General features: G+C 41.9%; 1 protein-coding gene across 1 annotated transcript in view; it reads right to left on the bottom strand.

The window, feature by feature from the left end:
* The window catches only part of LOC117500643 (brain-enriched guanylate kinase-associated protein), a 108,607-nt gene extending 88,192 nt beyond the window's left edge, over positions 1 to 20,415 (bottom strand). The window contains exon 1 of the mRNA XM_034159388.1: positions 19,991 to 20,415. The gene's annotated coding sequence lies outside the window, so the exon portion shown is untranslated. The remainder of the gene's footprint in view (positions 1 to 19,990) is intronic.
* Positions 20,416 to 26,105: the final 5,690 nt, after the last annotated feature.

Below are 26,105 nucleotides of genomic sequence, written 5' to 3'. Positions count from 1 at the left end.
TCATATGTCAGAAGGAGCCGTGAATTTTGCTCCCAAAGCGCTGTAGCCCAAGCGCGTGCCTTGCCGCGAAGCAGATTAATCACATAAGCTATCTTGCTAGAATCAGTCGCGTACAGGACGTTGTGCGAAGACGAGCGAACACTGCATAAGGAAGTCCGCGCACGTCTCCACACAACCTCCGTACGGCTCTGGAGGGCTTATGTATGCTTCCGGGGAAGGTGGGAGGGGTCGTTGAACGACCAGTGGAACGTCACTGTTACGCACAGGGTCGACAGGAGGGGGAGCCGCAGCAGCGCCCTGAGGGCGCACCTCCACCTGCGTGGCGAGAGCCTCCACCCTGCGGTTAAGGAGGACGTTCTGCTCGGTCATTAAATCCAACCGAGCCGTGAAAACGGTGAGGATCCGCTGCAACTCACCGATCATTCCTCCTGCGGGCGCCTGTGCGCCCTGTTCTTCCATTGGCCGTTCAACAGCCGGTTGACGCCCCTCGGGATCCATGACGTTGGCCGAGATATCCTGTTGTGAAAGTGTAAGTACACGGACCCACAACAGGGGGCGCAAATGAACGGACAATGGAATAGGTCAAATAACACACTTTACTGTTGTGAATATGCACAACAAGTACAACAGATTACAATAATAGACAAAGTCGAATTGACACAGGTGTCGTGTGGGCAGGCTCGAAGATAGGAGACGCCTCTCCAAAGTAGAACCGGAACCACACGGTTTCCTCCGCCACCAGACCCCGGGAATACTGGAGCCGCCAAGTCCCGAACTCCCAGGTGGCCACTGCCTCCGCGTGTCGGACCTGGTACTGCTGGCGAGGAACAAAGGACAATTAAAGGAGGGCGCGTTCGCACCCAGGAATCCAAACGGCAGGTAAGTTACCTCCACCTCTCGTTGGAAAATACTCAGAGCAAAACACAAAAGTCACAAAGATCACTGTTAAACAGTCAGCTGAGCACGTTACCTTCTCAGTAGAAACGATATCTCGGCGATGAGGTGGAGATGCCGTCCTGCTGATATACCCCTGCAGATCCGATGATTGATGACAGCTGTCGCAGGTGATGGGTGACAGCTGTCACTCTGGCTGCTCCTGCAAGGCGGCAGCGCCCTCTAGTGCCTGGAGCCCACACTCCAGGCAGGGCGCCCTCTGGTGGTGGTGGGCCAGCAGTACCTCCTCTTCAGCGGCCCACACAACAATTTGAAATGACTTTAGTTTTGTGTCATGTCAGTGATCTGCTTTTTTTCTACAAAATTAAACAACTGAATGAACGTCCTCCGAGGCCGGTGATTCCATAATTTTTGCCAGGGGTTGTATATGAGAAACATGTATATAAAGACACAAAACGAACTGGACTTACACTGTGCACAGACAGATGGAGAGACAGACTGATGGATGGACGCAATGCCTTCGCCAAAGCCGATGGCCATATTTGATGGCCTCGGGTAAAAATGTGTTAAAATGCATCATTAATTATGGTAAATTACAACATAAATTAAGGCCCAAGTGTATTAGTTCCTGATGCTTCCTGTCTTACTGTATAGTTATAAGACTTGAACACTATTCAGTGATCTAAGGTGATGACTGGATGTCTTTTGAACTACATTTCTTTGGAGACTTTGTGGCAAACGATTGGTAATAAGTACTACATGCACTCTGAGGGAGCACCAGTTTGACCATGTAGTGTTTTTTTCTGTGCATGGTCCAGCGTGCAGGTGTCTCACTGTTGAGGTCCCCAACAGTTGGAGAAGGCCAAAGGGAAGCCTATGATACACCTGGCTGCCACAGAGAGATGGCTGCTTTCAGGAGTTAAGGGTGCACGGGTTGTCTTGTTTGGGCAAAGGCCAACCAGGATCTGAGGTGGTTCCACGCTGTGGTGGATGAAGGGACGCGCGGCGACACCAGTACGTGCTCATAGACTTTAACATAAAAGATAACTTGTTCCCAGGTGATGTCAGAGGCAGTTTAGAGCCAGACAGTAAATCTGTGTATTTACTATCAGGCTTTATTACCAAAATTCAATTTTCAAACACAAAGACCTCCTGGGGAGAAAAAACTAATTGTTAATGAAAATATCTCACGCTTTCCTGTGATTCATTTGGTTCCCTCTGGCTCATGCATCAACGGCCTGTAAACAGCATACACGCTGTGTGTGTGTGTGTGTGTGTGTGTGTGTGTGTGTGTGTGTGTGTGTGTGTGTGTGTGTGTGTGTGTGTGTGTGTGCAGAATGTAAGCATTCATTTACTTGACAGTTTGTGGCAAGATTTCCACACTACACCTGATCAGATCACAGCCCAGCAGGAGGCACCGGAGCATCTCGGTGCTGCATCATGCTCCTCGTTTCTGTTGCTTTTTGCTCTTTATATGAAGGATTATTGCAATGATCACATTCAATTTATCTATAAATCGATCGGTTATAATCAGTGATTACTGCGTTTCTTATATTGACGGGTCCCCGGAAAGCACGTCGATGGCATCACAGCAGCGCCTCGCCTGAGTGTCTTTCAGGTATAATAAGCCATGACATAATCACCATTTTGCCTTGATTGAAGAGCGGCATGTGGCTAACTGTGCTAAACGGCACAGAATGGCAAGCTTTAGGTGATGTACTGCTTTTTTAAATGGGGCTTAAATTGCAGCTCCATCTGCAGCTCAGTCGTGCCAAACCACATTCAGTGGTGTGTGATACTGGCAGCACAGAACCCAACATAAACCGACTTTGTGAGTCAGCCAATGCAATGCAAAGGTATACTATATATCCTCGCATTGGCTGGATGACCATCTGTCAATGTGCTGGATAAGATGTTGGCTCTGAAACATCAGATCTGAACTTTCTGGATGGCAATGAATCAGTAATACATAGATCATTAAATGTACTCAAGGAATGTGATACTTCTTGGCTTTCGGACAGTAACTGCATTACTACAACACCACTACATTCAGTCATTTAGGAAGCCTTAGATTCAGTTTGTTTTAGAATGAACTAGCAGTGTACCTGGGCGTTGCCCAGATATGAGATTTCATGAATATTTTTGATTGCTTTGCCTCTGACATTCCAGGATTGGTGGATGTTAGGTCCTTTGATTCAACTGTGTAACACTTTTAGAATAATTAAAAAAACAAAACACTGAATGCATATACTTATGTAGATGATGGTCTCCACTTTTGCATGCTGCTGATGATTGCATGAATGAATGTACATAATCAAGGTTTTCCACCTGTTCTGGATGACAAAATGCATTTTCTTAGGGTGTAGGTAAGTTTATGTGTGTACATTACCTACAACCTAAGTGTATCTTCCAAGTAGTAGATCATATAAGAAGCTACTTGACACTGAGCCATAAGACCTAATAAATGATGGAAAAAAATATTCATATAAGCTATATAACATTATGCAACCACATGTAGAGTGAAACCCTATTGGTCGAATAATGTACATTCTGCAGCCTTGAAATGCTCCTTGGTGGCAACTGCACTGAATGTTATTCAAAAGTAGAGACCATAATCTATGCACAGTGCATCTGTAAAGTATTCACCGCGCTTCACTTTTTCCTCATTTTGTTATGTTACAGCCTTATTCCAAAACGGAGTAAATTCATTTTCTCTCAAAAGTCTACTCACAACACCCCATAATGACAACATGAAAAAGGTTTTTTTCTTGAAATGTTTGCAAATTTATTAAAAATGAAAAACAAAGAAATCAAACTAAGAAATGTGATGCATTTCATGATACTGTCACAAAATGCATCACATTTTTTGAGATGTACTCAAGTTTAGTTGACTATTTTTAAACCTACCACTACCCCTACCCCCAGCATCACCCCAAATTTCATGATACCATCATGGAAATGTAACGCATTTCGTGACAGCATCACAAACTAGTAGCTTAAATCACTTGTCGTGATGCCATCACGCACTGATGTGCGATCGGGTTGGGAATACCTTGATTATGTACATTAGTTGAGAATAATTTAATAAAAATACTGATTTCAAATACATACAGTGCATCACTTTTTTCCACATTTTGTACTGTTACAGCCTCATTCCGAAATGGATGAAATAATTTTTTTTTTTTCCCCCCTCAAAATTCTATGCACAATGCCCCATAATGACATTTTTTTTTTTTTTTTTTTTGCAAATGTGTGTGTGTGTGTGTATATATATATATATATATATATATATATATATATATATATATATATATATAAAATAAAATGAAGAAATCACATGTACGTAAGTATTCACAGCCTTTGCCATGAAGCTCAAAACTTTGCTCAGGTGCATCCCGTTTCCACTGATCATCCTTGAGATGTTTCTACAGCTTAATTGGAGTCCACCTGGAGTAAATTCAGTAGATTTGACATGATTTGGAAAGGCACACACCTGTCTACATATAAGGCTCATAGTTGACAGTGCATGTCAGAGCACAAACTAAGCATGAAGTCAAAGAAATTGTCTGGAGACCTCGGAGACAGGATTGTCTTGAGGCCACAATCTGGTGAAGGGTACAGAAACATTTCTGCTGCTTTGAAGGTCCCATTGAGCACAGTGGCCTCCATCAACGGTAAATGAAAGAAGTTCAGATGCACCAGGACTCTTCCGAGAGCTGGCCATCCGTCTAAACTAAGCGGTCACGATAGAAGGGAATTAGTCAAAGAGGTGACCAAGAACCCGATGGTCACTCTGTCAGAGCATCAGCATTTGTCTGTAGATAGAGAACAACATTCCAGAAGGACAACCATCTCTGCAGCAATCCACCAATCAGGCCTGTATGGTAGAGTGGCCAGACAGAAGCCAGTCTTTTATAAAAGGCACATGGCGGCCCGCTTAGAGTTTTCCAAAAGGCTTCTGAAGGAGTCAGTCCATGAGAAACAAAATTCTCTGGTCTAATGAGACAACGATTGAACTCTTTCGCGTGAATGCCAGGCACCATGTTTGGAGGAAACCAGGCACCAGTCCCGACAGTGAAGCATATGCTCCAGAGCGCTCTTGACCTCAAACTGAGGTGACGGTTAATTTTTCAGCAGGACAATGACCCTAAGCACACAAGATATCAAAGGAGTGGCTTCAGGACAACTCTGTGAATGTCCTTGAGTGGCCCAGCCAGAGCCCAGAACTGAGTCCGATTGTACATCTCTGAAGCGATCTGAAAATGGCTGTGCACCGACGCTCCCCATCCAACCTGATGGAGCTTGAGAGGTGCTGCAAAGAGGAATGGGCAAAACTGCCCAAAGATAGGTGCACCAATCTTGTGGTATCATATTCAAGAAGACTTGAGGCTGTAATTACTGCCAAAGATGCATCAACAAGGTATTGACAAAGGGTGTGAATGCTTTTGCACAGTGGTGGGCAGAGCTAACCAAAAAGTTAGCTTTGATAACCATTAATCAGATAACTGAAAAGTTATCTTTTATGACGATAAACCAATAAACTACTAACTGCTTTATTTTTATTACAGATAACTGATAACCGATAACTTTTAGTATTGATTGGGACGCGGCCACATCAGATTACACTGTCGGCTTCTGATAAACCGGTTTCACTTTAAGCGCGACGCAGGGGCTTCTGGGTAAATTCAAGGATCACAAACACAAAGAACGCACGAAAAATAAATAAATAAAAAAAATCTTTCAAAAGCAGTAAAACACAGTATTAGAAGTCAGTTTATCTCAGTATTAGATACACTGTCATTTGCGAGCTAAAAGCTGCCACTTTTTTCACACACTTTGAACCCTGCCGCTTAAACAACAACATCCATTAATGCATTGCATGGCAGAGTAAAATACATGTGGTAAATATAAATTCTTACCTGTTTCAGTGGTATTCATCTGAATAAATAATCCACGTTTTAAATCCAAAACAATGTCTAAACGTGAAGAAAAGTCCCTCCCTCTGTACATACAGCTGCGCCATGAGAGCTCCTCTCCTCCACCGAGTCTTGGCGATTAAATTATAGCCACAAAGAAATAAAATAAAATAATGTTAAAATTAGTCTGTTTTGTTTTTCTGATGAGTGGACGAGTCACTGTAGTGTGCAAAGTGAACCTGAACTACACTACCCACAATGCTCCCTTCTTCAACTGGCCAATCACATTTTGAGCTTAATGATGATGTCATCAGCAAGCAACAGGCCTCCAGTCTGCTCCGTGGTTAAAAACACACAACAAATGGACTAAATGTTTGATTTTAGGGTTTACAAACATTTTTGACCGTTAAACTTTACCAGCAAAGAAAATGTTATCGGACTGAAAGTTATCGGAACTAAATTTATCAGAAGATAATTGGTCCGATGATGGTTTTAAAACTTATCTGAAAAGCTAATCAGATAGCAAAAACATTAGCTTCTATAATTATCTGCTATCGGATTAGCCGAACTGTGCCCACCACTGCTTATGCACATGTGATTTCTTAGCTTTTTATTTTTAATAAAGTTGCAAAAATTTCAAAAAAAAATTTTTTCATGTTATTATGGGGTGTTGTGAGTAGAATTTTGAGAGAATAAATGAACTTACTTTTACTGGAACAAGGCTGTAACATAAAACGTGAAGCGCTGTGAATACTTTCCAGATGGACTGTAAATTAATCTGAATCTAGTAAGACAAATAGTAGTGGCCGTAGTGTCCATCGGGAGCCTGCATTTTGCGACTCGACTCCACAAGTCACATGCAGACAAAAGGCTAGGTTTACAAGACTCCTTGAACAAGCCCAGGCATGTGCCACTATACAACCTCCCTATTTCATCTAACAAAAAAAAACTAATAATTGCAAATTATTGTATGTTAAAAGGTGGCAACATTGCCCAGAACTGGGGGTTCAGTGTTCCTCACATGTACCTGTCAGACACCGAAGAATCAGAGCTGAATTTGCAGTAGTTGTTATAGAGGTTACTTACTCACTTGCACTCACTGTTGTTGCATGTACAGTATATTGAGGTGAAACAGCCCATTTTCCAGATTTTTTGTCACATACAATAAAATAACCTGATGCTGAGAAAGAAAGATCACAGCTAAATCATTAATATGAGCTGTAAGTATAATAAAGGAAAAAAAAATCATTAATTCATCAGGATTAAAATATTTGTTTGTTGAAAATGGCAAGATGAAGTTAAAAATGCTGTCAAAGAGCTTCATTCTTTGTATAAGGTGCTCGAATGGCTTCCATAGTGTTCTTTAGTCATGTTCATACACTTTGTTTGGTTCAGAGGCTGATGTTGGTCAGCTGACCCTGTCCTGGTTGCTTGGAACAGAAAACACCCTCTGGCAAATGGCGTATCTCCACCCGCCAAGGGACAGATACGGGCGGTGGGGGTTGCGAAGCCAAAGAGAAAAGTCTTTAGACTTAAGACATGCAATTCACTGGGGCATGACGCAGAAGACATTACATGAATATCCACATGCAAAGTAGCATACGCACCTTCAAAGACAAAGCTGTAATCCGAGAGTTTGCTTAAAGGCACATCCCTCATCTGCCACAAGTCCAGATGCTACGGTTGTCCACTCTCAGAAATGGGTTTACATAAATCTGTAATCTCACCATCTTGGAAGTAATTAGACAGAAGGACAAGAGACAGAGGAGGTTGGAAAATGTTCCAGGCTAACCTGAAGGGTGCAGACTCGTAGCATCTGGTTTTGGATGCTGCACGCCTTGTGAGGAGAGGAGATGAGAGATGAACAAACAAAACCTCTTCAGGCATATTCCTGAAAGTCTGACTGAAGTACTACATTGGGCACATGGTGTCTCACAGGGATCACTCCAGGAGGCAAAGTGGATCATTGGTCTTCACGGTTGAGGACAGTGAGAAGAAACATGTAGGAAGTGACAGCAAGTCAAGCAACTTTTCCCAGTTATTTTATTGTATCATTATCAATCAATCAATTCAATCAATCAATTTTTTTATATAGCGCCAAATCACAACAAACAGTTGCCCCAAGGCGCTTTATATTGTAAGGCAAGGCCATACAATAATTATGTAAAACCCCAACGGTCAAAACGACCCCCTGTGAGCAAGCACTTGGCTACAGTGGGAAGGAAAAACTCCCTTTTAACAGGAAGAAACCTCCAGCAGAACCAGGCTCAGGGAGGGGCAGTCTTCTGCTGGGACTGGTTGGGGCTGAGGGAGAGAACCAGGAAAAAGACATGCTGTGGAGGGGAGCAGAGATCGATCACTAATGATTAAATGCAGAGTGGTGCATACAGAGCAAAAAGAGAAAGAAACAGTGCATCATGGGAACCCCCCAGCAGTCTACGTCTATAGCAGCATAACTAAGGGATGGTTCAGGGTCACCTGATCCAGCCCTAACTATAAGCTTTAGCAAAAAGGAAAGTTTTAAGCCTAATCTTAAAAGTAGAGAGGGTGTCTGTCTCCCTGATCTGAATTGGGAGCTGGTTCCACAGGAGAGGAGCCTGAAAGCTGAAGGCTCTGCCTCCCATTCTACTCTTACAAACCCTAGGAACTACAAGTAAGCCTGCAGTCTGAGAGCGAAGCGCTCTATTGGGGTGATATGGTACTACGAGGTCCCTAAGATAAGATGGGACCTGATTATTCAAAACCTTATAAGTAAGAAGAAGAATTTTAAATTCTATTCTAGAATTAACAGGAAGCCAATGAAGAGAGGCCAATATGGGTGAGATATGCTCTCTCCTTCTAGTCCCCGTCAGCACTCTAGCTGCAGCATTTTGAATTAACTGAAGGCTTTTTAGGGAACTTTTAGGACAACCTGATAATAATGAATTACAATAGTCCAGCCTAGAGGAAATAAATGCATGAATTAGTTTTTCAGCATCACTCTGAGACAAGACCTTTCTGATTTTAGAGATATTGTGTAAATGCAAAAAAGCAGTCCTACATATTTGTTTAATATGCGCTTTGAATGACATATCCTGATAAAAAATGACTCCAAGATTTCTCACAGTATTACTAGAGGTCAGGGTAATGCCATCCAGAGTAAGGATCTGGTTAGACACCATGTTTCTAAGATTTGTGGGGCCAAGTACAATAACTTCAGTTTATCTGAGTTTAAAAGCAGGAAATTAGAGGTCATCCATGTCTTTATGTCTGTAAGACAATCCTGCAGTTTAGCTAATTGGTGTGTGTCCTCTGGCTTCATGGATAGATAAAGCTGGGTATCATCTGCGTAACAATGAAAATTTAAGCAATACCGTCTAATAATACTGCCTAAGGGAAGCATGTATAAAGTGAATAAAGTTGGTCCTAGCACAGAACCTTGTGGAACTCCATAATTAACTTTAGTCTGTGAAGAAGATTCCCCATTTACATGAACAAATTGTAATCTATTAGACAAATATGATTCAAACCACCGCAGCGCAGTGCCTTTAATACCTATGGCATGCTCTAATCTCTGTAATAAAATTTTATGGTCAACAGTATCAAAAGCAGCACTGAGGTCTAACAGAACAAGCACAGAGATGAGTCCACTGTCCGAGGCCATAAGAAGATCATTTGTAACCTTCACTAATGCTGTTTCTGTACTATGATGAATTCTAAAACCTGACTGAAACTCTTCAAATAGACCATTCCTCTGCAGATGATCAGTTAGCTGTTTTACAACTACCCTTTCAAGAATTTTTGAGAGAAAAGGAAGGCTGGAGATTGGCCTATAATTAGCTAAGATAGCTGGGTCAAGTGATTGCTTTTTAAGTAATGGTTTAATTACTGCCACCTTAAAAGCCTGTGGTACATAGCCAACTAACAAAGATAGATTGATCATATTTAAGATCGAAGCATTAAATAATGGTAGGGCTTCCTTGAGCAGCCTGGTAGGAATGGGGTCTAATAAACATGTTGATGGTTTGGATGAAGTAACTAATGAAAATAACTCAGACAGAACAATCGGAGAGAAAGAGTCTAACCAAATACCGGCATCACTGAAAGCAGCCAAAGATAACAATACGTCTTTGGGATGGTTATGAGTAATTTTTTCTCTAATAGTTAAAATTTTGTTAGCAAAGAAAGTCATGAAGTCATTACTAGTTAAAGTTAATGGAATACTCAGCTCAATAGAGCTCTGACTCTTTGTCAGCCTGGCTACAGTGCTGAAAAGAAACCTGGGGTTGTTCTTATTTTCTTCAATTAGTGATGAGTAGAAACATGTCCTAGCTTTACGGAGGGCTTTTTTATAGAGCAACAGACTCTTTTTCCAGGCTAAGTGAAGATCTTCTAAATTAGTGAGACGCCATTTCCTCTCCAACTTACGGGTTATCTGCTTTAAGCTACGAGTTTGTGAGTTATACCACGGAGTCAGGCACTTCTGATTTAAAGCTCTCTTTTTTAGAGGAGCTACAGCATCCAAAGTTTTCTTCAATGAGGATGTAAAACTATTGACTAGATACTCTATCTCACTTACAGAGTTTAGGTAGCTACTCTGCACTGTGTTGGTATATGGCATTAGAGAACATAAAGAAGGAATCATATCCTTAAACCTAGTTACAGCACTTTCTGAAAGACTTCTAGTGTAATGAAACTTATTCCCCACTGCTGGGTAGTCCATCAGAGTAAATGTAAATGTTATTAAGAAATGATCAGACAGAAGGGAGTTTTCAGGGAATACTGTTAAGTCTTCTATTTCCATACCATAAGTCAGAACAAGATCTAAGATATGATTAAAGTGGTGGGTGGACTCATTTACTTTTTGAGCAAAGCCAATAGAGTCTAATAATAGATTAAATGCAGTGTTGAGGCTGTCATTCTCAGCATCTGTGTGGATGTTAAAATCGCCCACTATAATTATCTTATCTGAGCTAAGCACTAAGTCAGACAAAAGGTCTGAAAATTCACAGAGAAACTCACAGTAACGACCAGGTGGACGATAGATAATAACAAATAAAACTGGTTTTTGGGACTTCCAATTTGGATGGACAAGACTAAGAGTCAAGCTTTCAAATGAATTAAAGCTCTGTCTGGGTTTTTGATTAATTAATAAGATGGAATGGAAGATTGCTGTTAATCCTCCGCCCCGGCCCATGCTACGAGCATTATGACAGTTAGTGTGACTCGGGGGTGTTGACTCATTTAAACTAACATATTCATCCTGCTGTAACCAGGTTTCTGTAAGGCAGAATAAATCAATATGTTGATCAATTATTATATCATTTACCAACAGGGACTTAGAAGAGAGAGACATAATGTTTAATAGACCACATTAACTGTTTTAGTCTGTGGTGCAGTTGAAGGTGCTATATTATTTTTTCTTTTTGAATTTTTATGCTTAAATAGAATTTTGCTGGTTATTGGTAGTCTGGGAGCAGGCACCGTCTCTACGGGGATGGGGTAATGAGGGGGATGGCAGGGGGAGAGAAGCTGCAGAGAGGTGTGTAAGACTACAACTCTGCTTCCTGGTCCCAACCCTGGATAGTCACGGTTTGGAGGATTTAAGAAAATTGGCCAGATTTCTAGAAATGAGAGCTGCTCCATCCAAAGTGGGATGGATGCCGTCTCTCCTAACAAGACCAGGTTTTCCCCAGAAGCTTTGCCAATTATCTATGAAGCCCACCTCATTTTTTGGACACCACTCAGACAGCCAGCAATTCAAGGAGAACATGCGGCTAAACATGTCACTCCCGGTCTGATTGGGGAGGGGCCCAGAGAAAACTACAGAGTCCGACATTGTTTTTGCAAAGTTACACACCGATTTAATGTTAATTTTAGTGACCTCCAATTGGCGTAACCGGGTGTCATTACTGCCAACGTGAATTACAATCTTACCAAATTTACGCTTAGCCTTAGCCAGCAGTTTCAAATTTCCTTCAATGTCGCCTGCTCTGGCCCCCGGAAGACAATTGACTATGGTTGCTGGTGTCGCTAACTTCACATTTCGCAAAACAGAGTCGCCAATAACCAGAGTTTGATCCTCGGCGGGTGTGTCGTCGAGTGGGGAAAAACGGTTAGAGATGTGAACGGGTTGGCGGTGTACACGGGGCTTCTGTTTAGGGCTACGCTTCCTCCTCACAGTCACCCAGTCAGCCTGCTTTCCCGGCTGCTCGGGATCTGCCAGGGGGTAACTAACGGCGGCTAAGCTACCTTGGTCCGCACCGACTACAGGGGCCTGGCTAGCTGTAGAATTTTCCACTGTGCGGAGCCGAGTCTCCAATTCGCCCAGCCTGGCCTCCAAAGCTACGAATAAGCTACACTCATTACAAGTACCGTTACTGCTAAAGGAGGCCGAGGAATAACTAAACATTTCACACCCAGAGCAGAAAAGTGCGGGAGAGACAGGAGAAGCCGCCATGCTAAATCGGCTAAGAGCTAGTAGCTACGCTAAGCTAGCGGATTCCTAAAAACACGCAAAGTGAATAATGTGTAAATAATTTAGAGGTGATTCAGCAGAAGGAGTGCTTTAGTTAAGGCACGTAAAGATTACACTGGGAAACAAATCGTAATCTAGATAACTAGATCAGTCTAACTGCGCAGATTAAACAGCTAACAGATACAGAAAAACACCGCTGTGCTCCGGAACAGGAAGTGATACAATACCGCAGTGAGAGCCAACCACCAGTAGAGGCAAGCAAGAGGGCAAGCAAGCAAAACCTGCTACATTAATGAAGCAGGTTTGTTTAACAGCAGTATCCTGTTTGTCAAATGACTTCCATGTGATTAATACCATTTGAATCACAGAAGGTAGTTTTACACATCTTACTGTGGACTTGTTATTCCCGATCTGAGGTGTAATTCCAACTGCAGCAGTTAATACACTGCCAGGTAGTGACAGGTGAAATGGAACGGGCCGCGGCCTCACCTTTACCTAAATTCTGGGTCTTTTACTGAAGCTTAGGGCTAGTAGTGCAGCAGATAACTGAGACAGTCATGTAAATGGTGATACAAGCACCAAAGTTGGCACAAATACTCCTTATACATTACTCTTTTGAAAAAAACCCGACTTTGAATAGGCGGCCAAGTAGGGGTCAATTGAAGAATTACATAGGGGTCAAAATTAAAAATGCTCAAATCATTATGAAAACTATACCACATTATTTGTCTGATCGTAAAGATTCCAAAAAGGTATAGTTTTGACTATCTATGACTGAATGATCAGGAGTTATGGGGTAAAAACAGCAAAAGTCAGTTTCAGTTTGTACAGGGGTCAAAAGTCAAAAGTGGTCCCAGCCATGGCAGAGCAGTGCCACGGCCCCATTGTTTACATGAGGGATCAACTAATGGAGTAGCCCGAGGCTTTTTGGAATCCACAACTGTTCTAATGAAAAAAATGGGATATTTTGGGGTGCTGAATTCAAATATGGCATCAAAAATTCAATCAAAGTAGGCGTAGCTACAGATATTTTAGGCAAAGATGGGATAAAATGTGGCGTTTTCGCTCTTATTTGACAGTGTGGCACACTAAGACATGATTCCAAAAACTCACAATGCAAGTATACATTGATGACTTTAAGGTGGATTTTAGGGTGCTGGATTCTGCTAAACCCTCAAAAAGTATGTAGAAATAAGCCTACTACCAGATATTGCTTGGCAAAAAGTCACAAAATATGATCTAATTTAGTTGTAAAATGGAACCTTATTTATGGTGTTATACAAGCATTTGTAGCAAGGTGAAGTCCAGATTGAAAAGATGTTCCTGCTAGCTTGGCTAGCGGGGAATTCCCCTTTGGCTGACCTGGTAGAGTTTTGGTCTTCAGTTCGAGCAGTCTGGTGTTCGAATCCCACTGCTGTCCTGGCCACAAAGATAAGTCCTCCGGTCAAAAACTATTCACAAATTTTGGTTCTAAGATTTGTATATTTTACAATACTTTGGCAATAAGAATTTATATTTAAGGTATTATCATTTAAATGTAGTGTCTAAACTGGTGTAGCACTGTGTTTATTGGCATATGTGTTGACAAGTGTAAAGCTACACATCTAGAGAACACTTGTGGTCGGCAAAGGGATGGTCTGTGCTTAAGTCCCTGACCATATCTTGGCTAAGTTGAGGAAGTGGAAGGCCAACAGTGATCTTCTTGAAGCTTGGGTTGATGGGAAGCTTGGTGGCACTATACAGCAGTTGCCCAAGTGGTCCAAACCACTTGTTATGGCTGAGTGTTTTGCCATCAAGGGGTTGAAGTGTCTCAGGCCAAGCTTACCAGTGTGCAGGTCACACACAATCCATACCAGCTCCTGCCAAGTTTCCACTGGTTCCACTGGTGGCCTGGAGTACCAACTACCCCACAGGTTTCCCACAGTATGTGAGGCTTCGGGACGTAACATCTGTCACCATCAAGAACTGCACGGGGGCACCACAGGGGACACTCCTGTGTCCCTTCCTGTTCATACGCTACACCTCAGAATTCAGGTTCTAGTCACAGTCCTGCCACCTGCAGACATTTCCAAATGATTCTGCCATTGCGGGCTGCATCAGCAGGAACCAGGAGGCTGAGTACAGGAGTGAGGTGGACATGTTTGTAGAGTGGTGTGGACTCAACCACCTGCAGCTCAGTGTGTCTAACACGAAAGAGCTGGCGGTGGACTTCAGAAGACAGAAGACCCGTTCATACCCAGTTACCATCAATGAAACTGAGGTGGGTATTGTGGACTACTACAAGTACCTGGGTGTCCACACAGACAACACACTGGACTGGACCGTAAACACAGATGCTGTGTATAAGAAAGATCAGAGCCAACTGTGCTTCCTCAGGAGGCTCAGATCTTTCAATGTCTGCAGAAATATGTTGCAGATGTTTTATCACTTGGTGGTCTCCAGCGTCATCTTCTATGCTGTAGTGTGCTGGGGCAGCAGGCTGAAGGCAGCTGACATGAACAAACTCAACAAGCTCATCAGGAAAGCTGGTGTCATCCCTCCTGATGAGCTTGTTGAGTCTGTTCTAAAATTATAAATGCTGTTTTTGTAACCTGATAACACCTCTGGAGTCATTTACAAGACATTTTGCGATTTAACGTGCACTCTAAGTTCCACTAACTCAAAGCTAATTTCCTATGGACTTAAATTTGGCTCATTAATACTAGCAAATGCACAGAGTGTGATCTACAAATATTCCTTTATTTGCACGACTTCCGCTCTTGTCAAAAGCTCATGTACACACACACCCAAAGGCCTGTTAAAACATAAATATTGTTTTTGATTGATTGATTGATTGATAGAGGGACTTTATTGAAGTCAATAGGATCTTAATAATTAATTAAAAAACTGCAAATTATAAAGAACACAATGCTCATATGGCTGAGGGTTTTTTAGTATTGTTACTTTTCATTTTGTCTGTGATATTTGTGGTGCACTCCACCGAACAGCTGAGCAATAATCAATGCACAACAGCATGTATGGCAATCGACATTACTCTCGAGTTAACATTTGGAAATTTGCATGTACACATTTAATTTAAAAAGTGTTTTAAAATCTGTAACTGTCGGCACATTTCGTTTAGTTATTTCACCAGCGTTGTCTTAGGTGTGCTCTAAAATTTAATGTATTCTGATTGGATGTGTCAGTGCACAGTGACTTAAAGCTAGCTGACATTGATCTACCTAGCAGCCATTTTTGCTGACATGTTTTGGCATATTGCTAATGACAAAAATCATTTCAGAGGGGTGTAAGATGTAAGTTGATGGAGCTGGTGAATTGTTTGGACACATTTCAACACTTATCAATCTTGAGATCCACTTATGCTAACACAGCCAAGACTTTCTGAGATTGTGGCTCTATTATGAATTATGGCTTGTTATGGTGGGATTATGCTGCAGGGGAAAAATTATAAACTGTCATATCAGCACAGTGGCGTTGAGGGTGTACTCCGCCTCTCACCAAGTGACCACTGCAATAGGTTTCTTAAACTTTATCAAGGACAACTGCAAATCTAAACATTCTAACAGCTTAGGGCATTACATCATGAACACATTTATAAAATGTAAACTATGTTTACAGTAATACTTGGGGGTTAAACTGGATCGGAGCCCACTGGAGCTCAGCTCTGCCTCCTCATGTCCACAATCCACATTGCTAGAGCCATAGACTGTATATATACTGGACACAAACCCTGCGAGACCTCCCAAGTGGTTTTTCCATAGAGACCCGAAAGCAGGGGTGATGCCAGGAATTTTTGGGCCCCATGAAAAGAACTCTTACTGGGCCACCCCCCATATTATTTTGTCAGTACTATAACTGTATTATGGGCCTCTCTGGGCCCCTGTCATTCATGGGCCCCTAGAATCCTTCTCCTTATTCTCCCCTTTTCAGCACCCCTACCCAAAAGTCGTTATGAAGCCCATATTTGGGCGTTGGCATCGTTGCCAGCACTTATTCTACCTACATCATGAATAACCCATAAGTAGATAAAGAGGTGACGCGTGGGTGACTCAGTGTTTGATGAAAAGGCCGAACGGCAATTTACCCACTGCTAATACAGTGCGCACATGTGTTTTGATAATGTTGAACCTCACGCAGTCCGACTTCACTCTTCTTTGGAACATCATGAATCAAAGGTTTTACGTTGGTGCCAGTTGATAATTAATTTTCATTGGGATTGTTAAAGGTTATTTGGGGCTCAAAAATACCCACTTTTCTCCTATTGATGTTTACAGCATCTCACTGTGTGACACAGCAACTTGAAATTTAGCACACAGACTAACCCCTTGCTCTCACTGCGTCTGATGCACTTACCGAGTCTATGGGCTCGGTAAACGTCGCAGCGGGCCACTCACACCGCACCCCTGTCTGCTGTGTGGAGCTGCAGCCAACTCCGGCACCGCGCCCCTGTCTGGTGTATGGAGCTGTGGCCAACTCTGGCAACAGGTCCAGAGACTACACTCGCTGTTTTGATGCAGAGCTCTCCGGCAGCCCGCAATGATAGACTTCTTGCAGAAAAATCCGCAGCGCTGCAGGGTCTCGGTAACCACAGCGCTCCGTGGCCACTGAGAGAGGTTTGTATCTTTTTAATGACTTGGATTTTCTGTGGGTCCCGCATCCGTACCCCGCAACGGTAACACCGGAGGTAGTGTGAGTGAGGGGTAACCTTGGTGTCACCCAGCACATACCGGTACTTAAATTTGATTCTAATTCTCTGAGAACCTTAAAACATTTACAGATCAAATCTACTCATTTTCCGTTATTAAATGTCGGGGTTCTAAAAAAACAAAGTTTTATCTGTCTAGATGTACATCTTCCTGGTCTCCCATTTGGTTTTTGCAAGTCAAATCTTTTAATTTGGCATACAGCTCTACCTTGGCCTTTCAATGATTTTCTGGATTCTGCCACCAGAAATGTATTTACATCCAGTGAAAGTGTCAAATTTATCAAGAGTCTCTCTTATCACTGGGCCCCTAGCCTTTAAGAGAGAGAGAGAGAGAATCTTCTGGAGTCATGAGGTTGCTGGACATTGTCATGCTTGGCCCCAGCTCAGGGTTTAGGTCCAGATTTTCAGCTTTATGTCCTCTCATTTTCTGGTTTTAGTTTTCACATGTTTATACTTTCTCATGTAAATCTCAGTTTGGTTTTGTTTATTGCTTTTCTTTGTTTTACACTTTTGTCACTGGTTCATTCTTTAGTTATCTATTTTGTAGCTAGTTATTATATTCTTTCACTGTGAGTCCTTTAAGTTACTTTAGTCTTAGTTTAGTTCTGTTTATCACATTTATTGTATAATGCTTAGTCACAGGTTTTTATTATTATTTATCTTTGGTGTGCTCTTCAGATTATGTACCTTTTGTGATGTGTTGCATTTTCTGTTCTTCAGTTATCTTGTTTTATTTATTGCATAATTCTATAGTCGCCGGGTTTGTTTATTTTCTGTTATACCAGTAGTTTGTTTTGTCATCATCATGGTTTGTATTCTCTTTTATGTCTCAGCCAGTTTCAGCTCTGTCCTATTTTGGTTTATTATTAGATCTCTTGTTCTTTCTCCTCTCTTTTGACTAGTCACAGTATTTCTTCATTCTGCCCCTTTTGTTTTGCCCACGCATTATTGTTTGTCTGGAACACATCACGTTATTCAGTTAGTTTTTCTGTCACTTACTTCTCTTGCTTTGCACCGCTTTGGTTTGTTCTCCCGCACTCTCTTGCCTTTCTTCCCTCTTCTTTGTGTCACAAGGCCACACCTCTTTCCAGAACCTTCCACACACCTGCTTCACATCACCTTGATTAGTTTGCTCTTTATTTAAACCCTCACAGTTTCACAGCTCACTGACCGATTGTTGACTCTGTTCACTTTCTTGCCTCTTGTTCTCATCCTGTTTGTTCTTGTGTATTTTTGACCTTGCTTGTGTACTCCGACCTCTGCTTCGCCATTACCCTGTTTTTGACTCTGCCTCTGTTTTGCCTGTATTACTCCTTAATGCCACTTGTATGAACTTTGCCCATTTATGGACTACGACCCAGCCTGCACCATGTCTGATACCTCTGCCTGTATATCTGACTACCTGTGTACCGAATGTAATGCCTGGTTACAAGGAATAGCCTTTTCTTCATCAAAATCAACCATGCCTGAGAGTCTGCATTGGTCTCCTACCAATTCCTGTGTCAAGCCACCATCAGTCCTGACAAACATAGGTGTTTAGTGATGCTGATACCTTTGCAAAGGGTCCTCCTGGTGCTTCCTGTCTTACTGTATGGTTGTCAGACTTGTGCACTATCCAGTGACCTAAAGTGACAACTGGATGTCTTTGGTAGTATGGTTTCTTTGGAGGATCCTTAGGTACCGCTGGAATAACTTTGTGTCTCATGAACGGTTAGGGTTAGGAACTAAGATGAAGAGCATCATTTGAACTGTGAGTGAATGTCAGCTACAACATTTTGGCCATGTGGTGTATTTTTCTGTGCATGATCCAACACATAGGTACATCACCAGTCAAAAGTTTGGACTCACTTTCCAATTCAACTGAGGATTACAGCAACTGGAAAAGGCCAACGAGACATCCATATATCACATACCTGCAACAGATAAATGCCTACTTTCAAGAGGCGGGGAAGCGCTAGTTGCCTGCCTGAGTAGTTGCTATCGTGTGGTGGTTGCGGTAACATGTAGCAGTACTACTTGTTCCCAGACCTGACCTTTACTTTTACCTTGGTATTGGTCAATGCATAACTAATTTTCATTCCAATTCTACCACAACTCTAAAACTGGAGTAAAACAATCAAACAATCCAACCCCCCCCCCCCCCCCCCCCCCCAAAAAAAAAATCCAAACAACCACTTTCCCCGTATTGAATACACCTCTTTCAACCTTTTCTTTGGTCTGAGCAATGCACACCACGAGCTTCTCCCCTGGTATTAATTAAAACACTTCATGTACAGTAAGAGTACAACCCACTTCAAAGACCTGTAATTTCTCTCCCGATGTCACCTCATCCGAGGTGTTGTTTGCTTGAATTATGTACCAGGAGCCTGGGTTCATCTAAAATCAATGTTTTGGGGGGTAGAAATGGAGGTGAAAGTAATTATCTCTGAGATGTTATGATCATGTTATAAAGGCATTCAAATTATAAAGACACCTTAAGGCTTCATCGTTTGCAGGCTCAAAAAAAAAAAAAAACCCAACGTAATTATCTTTTTTTTTTGCTCAAGTACAACCATTAAAGGCCCCCCCTCCCCATGTCTCTCTTACTTTTACTTTGCTCTATACATAGTGAGGTGTTTGGTTTAATGACAGTAACTTTCTCATGATGTTCGGCCGCAGTTGTGTCTCTGGCGTCTTCCCGTCCAGCAAACAAATATGAGAGTTAATTGAAGGCTGTGGAAACATTTGCAACCTGTTTATTCTCGCCTCAGTAGAATCCAAATGACAGCTGCATGTGTCTACAGACTGGACATCAACAAAAAGCAGGTACATATCGTGACAATGTACTCCCTGCACATTTGGAGTGCAGTGCACGGTGTCCATGCTGCACTGTTGAATGCACAGCCCTACCCAACCCTTCTGCCAGACCACACAGACTATGCAACACATGGACACAACAGCTGTTTGAGTTTCAAAACGCAACTCTTATCTGGAATATTGAAGACACACATGCTCTTTTTTTGTTTGTTTTTGCCTTACCGTTTATGTGCTTTTCGCCTCATTTTCAGCAGAAAGGATCGCTATATTCATAAGCCGGTGCACCTCCTCAGAGCAGCATGCATTTAGAAAAAAAAGCTTCCTCTAATTCAGACTGGAGACAGGGTGGCATGCAGAGGGAGTGAGAGAGGGAGCAGAGGATTGAATGAACTGGGAGGAGGTTTACGGGAGGAGGAGGGGGTATTATGAGAGGGCTAGAATGAAGAGAGAGAGAGAGAGAGAGAGAGAGAGAGAGAGAGAGAGAGAGGTGTGCTGTCACTTTGGAGAAGAAGTAAAAAAAATGAAAGCAGCCAACCTCGTGTCACGCTGCGTCTCTCCACCAGATTCCTGGTAAGAAGGGAAGAGAGTGTAAAATAATTAGATTCATTTACCAGGCAGATTTATTTGGTGCCGCCGCTGCATGCCGCGGAGTGCCTCTTATCGGTGTCAGCAAATAAATATATCAATTATTTTTCATTCCAACAACACATAAGTACAGAGCAAGTGAGAGATGGAGTGAGGAAAAGACATTAATAGTGCTTTAAAAAAATGCTGCATCAGAAAGTGCCCTAGGGTGAGAGACAGATTCCCATAGAGACAGTAAGAAAAAACAAAGGGGGGGGGGGGGGTTCCTTAAAATTAAAGTAAATAGCACGAGAACCAATTAGACATTGGAAATATTTATTTAATATTTCCTTATTTCTTTACAAGCTGAATCATGACAAGAGCTGAATGCAGGAACAACTCTGTGTTTGCAGACCTTAACTTTGCATGCATACATTATGCACCACATAAGTGCATTTACATTTTTTTTCATAAAGGGCTTAATTCCTGTTATAGACTCAATTACATAGTGCCACCCCTGCAACAAAATCTGCATATTGTCTTGTGACAGTGTGCGCTTGTGTGTGTGTGTGCTCAAGGTGCTGTACGTGCAAGCGTAGAAGAAAAAATAATTTTTTCCTGATGCAACAGTGCTGCAGTCCTCACAAATTTATGTTGATGATTAGAAACCTTGAATTTAATAGAAGGCCGCAGGATAAAAGTCAGGTTGTGTGATTTTTGTGTTGCGGCAGACCAGCATGGGTGTACATTCAAGGAGTCAGCCGGAGTATAATTAATGTCTGGCGTACGCGGCGTCTACAAAATGAGGTGTGTTTGCGTGTGAGCACACGTGTTGTGTGGGTGCTACAAACAGTGTGAGTGATACAGCAGGATGACTCATCCAGCTACTCAATGAGACCAGAAGGTTCAGTGACCCCTCCCCCCCCCCCCCCCCCAACACACACATACGCCCGTCCGTTCCTGCATCCTTGCATCCCTCTGTGCGCGCAGGGCAAGCCTGAAGAGAGCGTGGTGGAGTGCGCTACGGCGTTCCTGGAAGCCATCGGTAAATGATAGTCTGCAACCTGAGCTACTTTGAATGGAGTCATTCAGGGAAAACATTTATTTCCTCCACTACACGGAAGAGAGAATCTGTGTGGAAATGCATCACAGACAAACTGATTGACAGGATAATACACAGTTATCATTTTTGCAATAATTTTTCAGTGCAAGGTTGAATTTTCCTACAGTTTGGAACAATGCCTTTGAAATGCAATGACGGTTGGTAATATGACAACTCAAAAACAATATGTGCTATCATTTTCTAAGTTACTGAGTTAAAACAGTAGATAATGAGGGCTAGCTCATTGCAATTTGGTGAACTTTCATGTGTGATCACTGAACAGTCAAACATTTTGTTGCAATGACAACAAGTGTAGAGAAATAAAAGATGTACATTAAAGGGCTAATCCACAGGGCTACTGTCATTGCCCACGATCCACAAAAGTGCAAAAATGGGATAAACGGCTTAATCTGGTTTGCCTCCTAACAGCCTGGTTTATAAATAAAAGTGAAAACATGACAACCTGCCTGAAAATAAAATAAAAGAACTGGAGCTGTTCAACTCTAACCAAAAACCGCAACAAATGCTAAATTTTTTACCCCGATGGAGCACGATCAAGTTTCAAGCGGTAGTCACTACAAGTACCCCGTTTAACACAGTTAGAACATAACTGAAGCCGTTATGACTACGAATACTCAGAGGTTACCAGGTACGATCAACAATTCTGGGAAACTGGATGAAAGTTTTGAACAGTTCAAAAATTGGATCCCGATTTCAAATTTGGTGCCCATGATGGCCGTAACTACTACGTATACCACGGTTGTTCAGGATGACAAAAAGGGTCAAGAAGTTGCTGTGATGCTTCAAAACATGCCCCAATTTGCTATTCAGGATTAAATGGAACAGCTTTCTGGAATAGCCCCTTTAACTGCAAAAGACATGAGAAGAATGAAACCTGACGCTACCAGGAACCCATCATCCTCCCGTGCCACCATTCGGTACTTTAACGTTTCCCATAATCCCCCTGCACTTCCCAGAATGCATCACGGTGCCAGCCGAGTCCCGGCATCTCACAGCACATTTAAACAATGGCTAGCGAGGATGTGGATGGCGTTGATCCAGCGAGTTCACAGGCGATTATGATGATGACACATTCTCCCACGTTGAGAGGGTTATCTAGAGGAGGTGTAGCACCTGTGATGGACTTCTGCCATGCTGTGATGTTGTCTTATTGTCCACACTTCATGAGGTTTGTTTACAGTGTGCCCTGAACTGGAACTCTGCCGAAACTGACCTCTCGCGTGAGTCACGGACTGCGAGAAGGTACGAGACTCACAACTGCGAAACAGCAAATCTTGCAGAACTGCAAACTACCTGGAGTGTCCAGAAGGACAAGACGTTCAGTGCTCAGAGAAGGGGCCAAGATAAGGAAGGATGAAACACGACCTCCACTGAACAGACTCATAAATTGAAACATCAAGACTTGGCCAAGAAATGTCTGAAGACACATTTTTCAAAGGTTTTATGGACAGATGAAATGAGAATGTGTCTTGATGGACCAGGTGGATGGGCTCGACACCAGCAAGGTGGAGGAGGGGAACGGGTGTAGGGCTGCTGTTATGAAGGCTGAGCTAGTTGGACCTTTTAGGGTTAAAGATACACTTAAAATTAACTCCCAAACCTGCTACCAATTTTCAGAAGATGCTTTCTTCAAGCAATGGTTCAGGAAAAAACTCTGCATCATTCAAGAAGGTCCTAATTTTAATTAGACAGCAAACGCCCCAGAGATAACAGAATAATGACATGCCCCCTTGATCACCTGACTTAAACCCTATTGAGAACTTGTGGGACCTTCTTTAATGTGAGACATACAGTGAGGGAAAACAACAAACCTGTTCGAACAGCGTTTGGGAGGCTGTGGTGGGTGCTGCTCGAAAAGCTGATCGTCAACAGCTCTGGAAACTGATTCCATGGATGGAAGGCTCTTACAGTTTCCAGTGGAGCATGTGAGTTGCCATCAGCTGGTGCCTTGCAAGATGCTGAGGAGGTCTGATGACTTGTAGAAGTCACCTGTGAGAGTGACGTCCTTCAGTCTGACACCCATCTGTGTTCAACATCAAAAATGGAGAGCCCATCCGACAGGAAACTGTGTGTGGTAGTTTTTATTTCCTTTGGCCTAGTTTCATATCACACTCACGGGCCACTTAATTAGTTATATCGGTTCAATTGCTTGTTAATGCAAATAGCTAATCAGCCAATCACATGACAGCAACTCAGTTCATTTAGGCATCTAAACGTGGTGAAGACGACTTGCTGAAATTCAAACCGAGCATCAGATTGGGGAAGAAAGGCGATTTAAGTGACTTTGAATGTGGCGTCGTTGTTGGTGCCAGATGGGCTGGTCTGATCGGAATGGGGGGAATTTTTAATATATATTTTTTTCACCATATATTTTATAAAACTTATATATTTCAATGTTGTTTTATGGCAACTCAGCACTTTGATAAAGCAATGTCATTTAAAAGAATTATTTTTGTTCTTTATTATAAACTGTTTTATTCTTTATTATTTTATATTTCAACAGCCAAGGGACATTTGACAATTTGTTGATTTTCAAGTATTTTAAGTTTTCAAATAATGTTCTGTTGTTAAATAAAGTGATGGAAGGAGAGAAAAATTGTTTCCCTGGCACATATTTTAAAAATTCCCCCCAATCCGATTAATCGATTAATCGTGTCGAAACACCATCAGATTCATCAATGATCCAAATAATCATTTGTTGCAGCCCTAATGTGAACGTTTATTTAGCGTCTATAAATAGATGTTCAAAATTTTCACTTTTAAACTGGGTTTTAGCATATTATCACCATAACCGTTTTTAAAACATCTATTCAACATTAAAATCCTCCCTTTTGGTAGTACATTCTTTCACCTTCTCCCTTTTCACTTGGGAATCGTCACAGCAGATCTGATATATAACAAAACATGAAACTATAGCTAGCAAAATCATCTGTAAATGAATAAACTTACGTAGCTCTGCTGAACAGGTACAAATAAAAATGCAACATATTTTATTAAATTAAGTTGTTGCATGTGTTGCAGGTTATATTTATATGTATTATGTGTGTTTCCAATTTGCAAGATTCCAATTTGTAAGACGTTTTTAATGTAAGGACCTGCTGTAGAATTGGAGCCAGTTTTTCTTTTGTTTTGTTTTGTTTTGTTTTTTTTTGGCTAGTCTTAATGTAGAAGTGTTGTGGCACCTATCAGCCATCGTAGGATGCCAGCAGTGCTGCAATATCTGCAACGAGTGTATCCATACAATGCGCCTTTTAAATGCACATTCTAGAAGATGCATGTTCTGCCTTGTATTTGCATGCACCAAGAACACGGGACACCTTTTAGTTTTTCCTCCCTCCAATCTTTCCATGAATGAATTACCTTCTTTGCATTGTCTCCAGTGATCCACACCATTTCAACCCATTACCTACAAAAAAGCTACCACACTGCAGTTTTGTTCTCCTGATTCCTTCCATACATACGCCCACTCATCAACTGAACAGTTGCTAGGGAGCCAACATCGAGTGAATAAATTCTTATCAGGAAGCTGCATCCCAAATGATGTGTGGCTTCCTCAGTGTTGAAAACTGGCTAAAGGCCCGTCCATTTAGCAGCAGGGTATTAGCACTTCAGTGTAGCCGGCTGTGAAAAGCTATAGCCTGACTGACATCTCTAAGCCTGAGGTTCAAAAGCAGAGAGAGAAAAAACCCTGAAGAAAGTGCTTAAATATTTAATATCTTTGCTATGTTCACACAGGCACCCAAGCAGGCTGGTGAGATGTGCTTCAAACCCCAAAACTATCTGTCTCACTTTAACTCTGGGTACAGAGTAAATAAACAGTGAATAAGGGAGGGATGCACTTTTATTATGGCATGCCAAAGTATCCAGTAAGTACGCTCTCGTTGCCGTCTCTTTGGTGGATGCCTGGAGGGCATAAAGATGTTAAATTGAGAATATAGGATTTTATCGTTGCACTCCTTTGAGTCCGTCCTGATGATAAAAATACACAGAGATTTTCATTCTATCTGCAGGCCAGCTTTGATCTCACATTTGTGTCTGTGGGGAAAAAGACCAAAGTAATGCGAACATGCATCTTCAGTAGAAAATAATCCCAAGTGTCGTTTGCAAATTCAGTTTACTATATGGGAAGTGGCTGCACCCTCAGATGGAATCTAACAAAATAGCAAACATGAATGATTCACACTCGTAAAGCAGATAATATCAGATGTGTAATGCAGAGCAGCTTGCAGTGCACACCGGGTGCAGCAATACAAGACGTTTGCAATCTTATTTATCTGGCTTTCCGTTAACCAGCAATGTACATCTACTGTTCCTTGAATTACTTAAATGTCTGTATGTATACGTCTTAAATGTGCATGGCTGCAGGATGACTTTGCTGGAAATCATGTCCCATAAAAATAATAATAATAAAAAATTACATTAGTTTATCATCCTTAAAATCAGAAAAAAGTGATGAGGGTGGTGGATTTTATTTATTTATTTATTTTTTTAGAAAGAGAGAACAAACAATATAGTAAAATTCTGAACTTGGGAAATGAAACTTACTCTTGTAATATGACATATCCTACAAAAAAATCTCACGGCCCGGCTCAGTAAACTTCAGCTGTCTTTGGCCAAAATATACTTGCCACCTAGCGAACATGTTGGTTC

Source organism: Thalassophryne amazonica, chromosome 19, assembly GCF_902500255.1.
Source record: "Thalassophryne amazonica chromosome 19, fThaAma1.1, whole genome shotgun sequence".
Taxonomy (NCBI): domain Eukaryota; kingdom Metazoa; phylum Chordata; class Actinopteri; order Batrachoidiformes; family Batrachoididae; genus Thalassophryne; species Thalassophryne amazonica.
The sequence above is the reverse complement of the archived record's forward strand: the minus strand, read 5'-3'. Positions and strand labels throughout refer to the sequence as shown.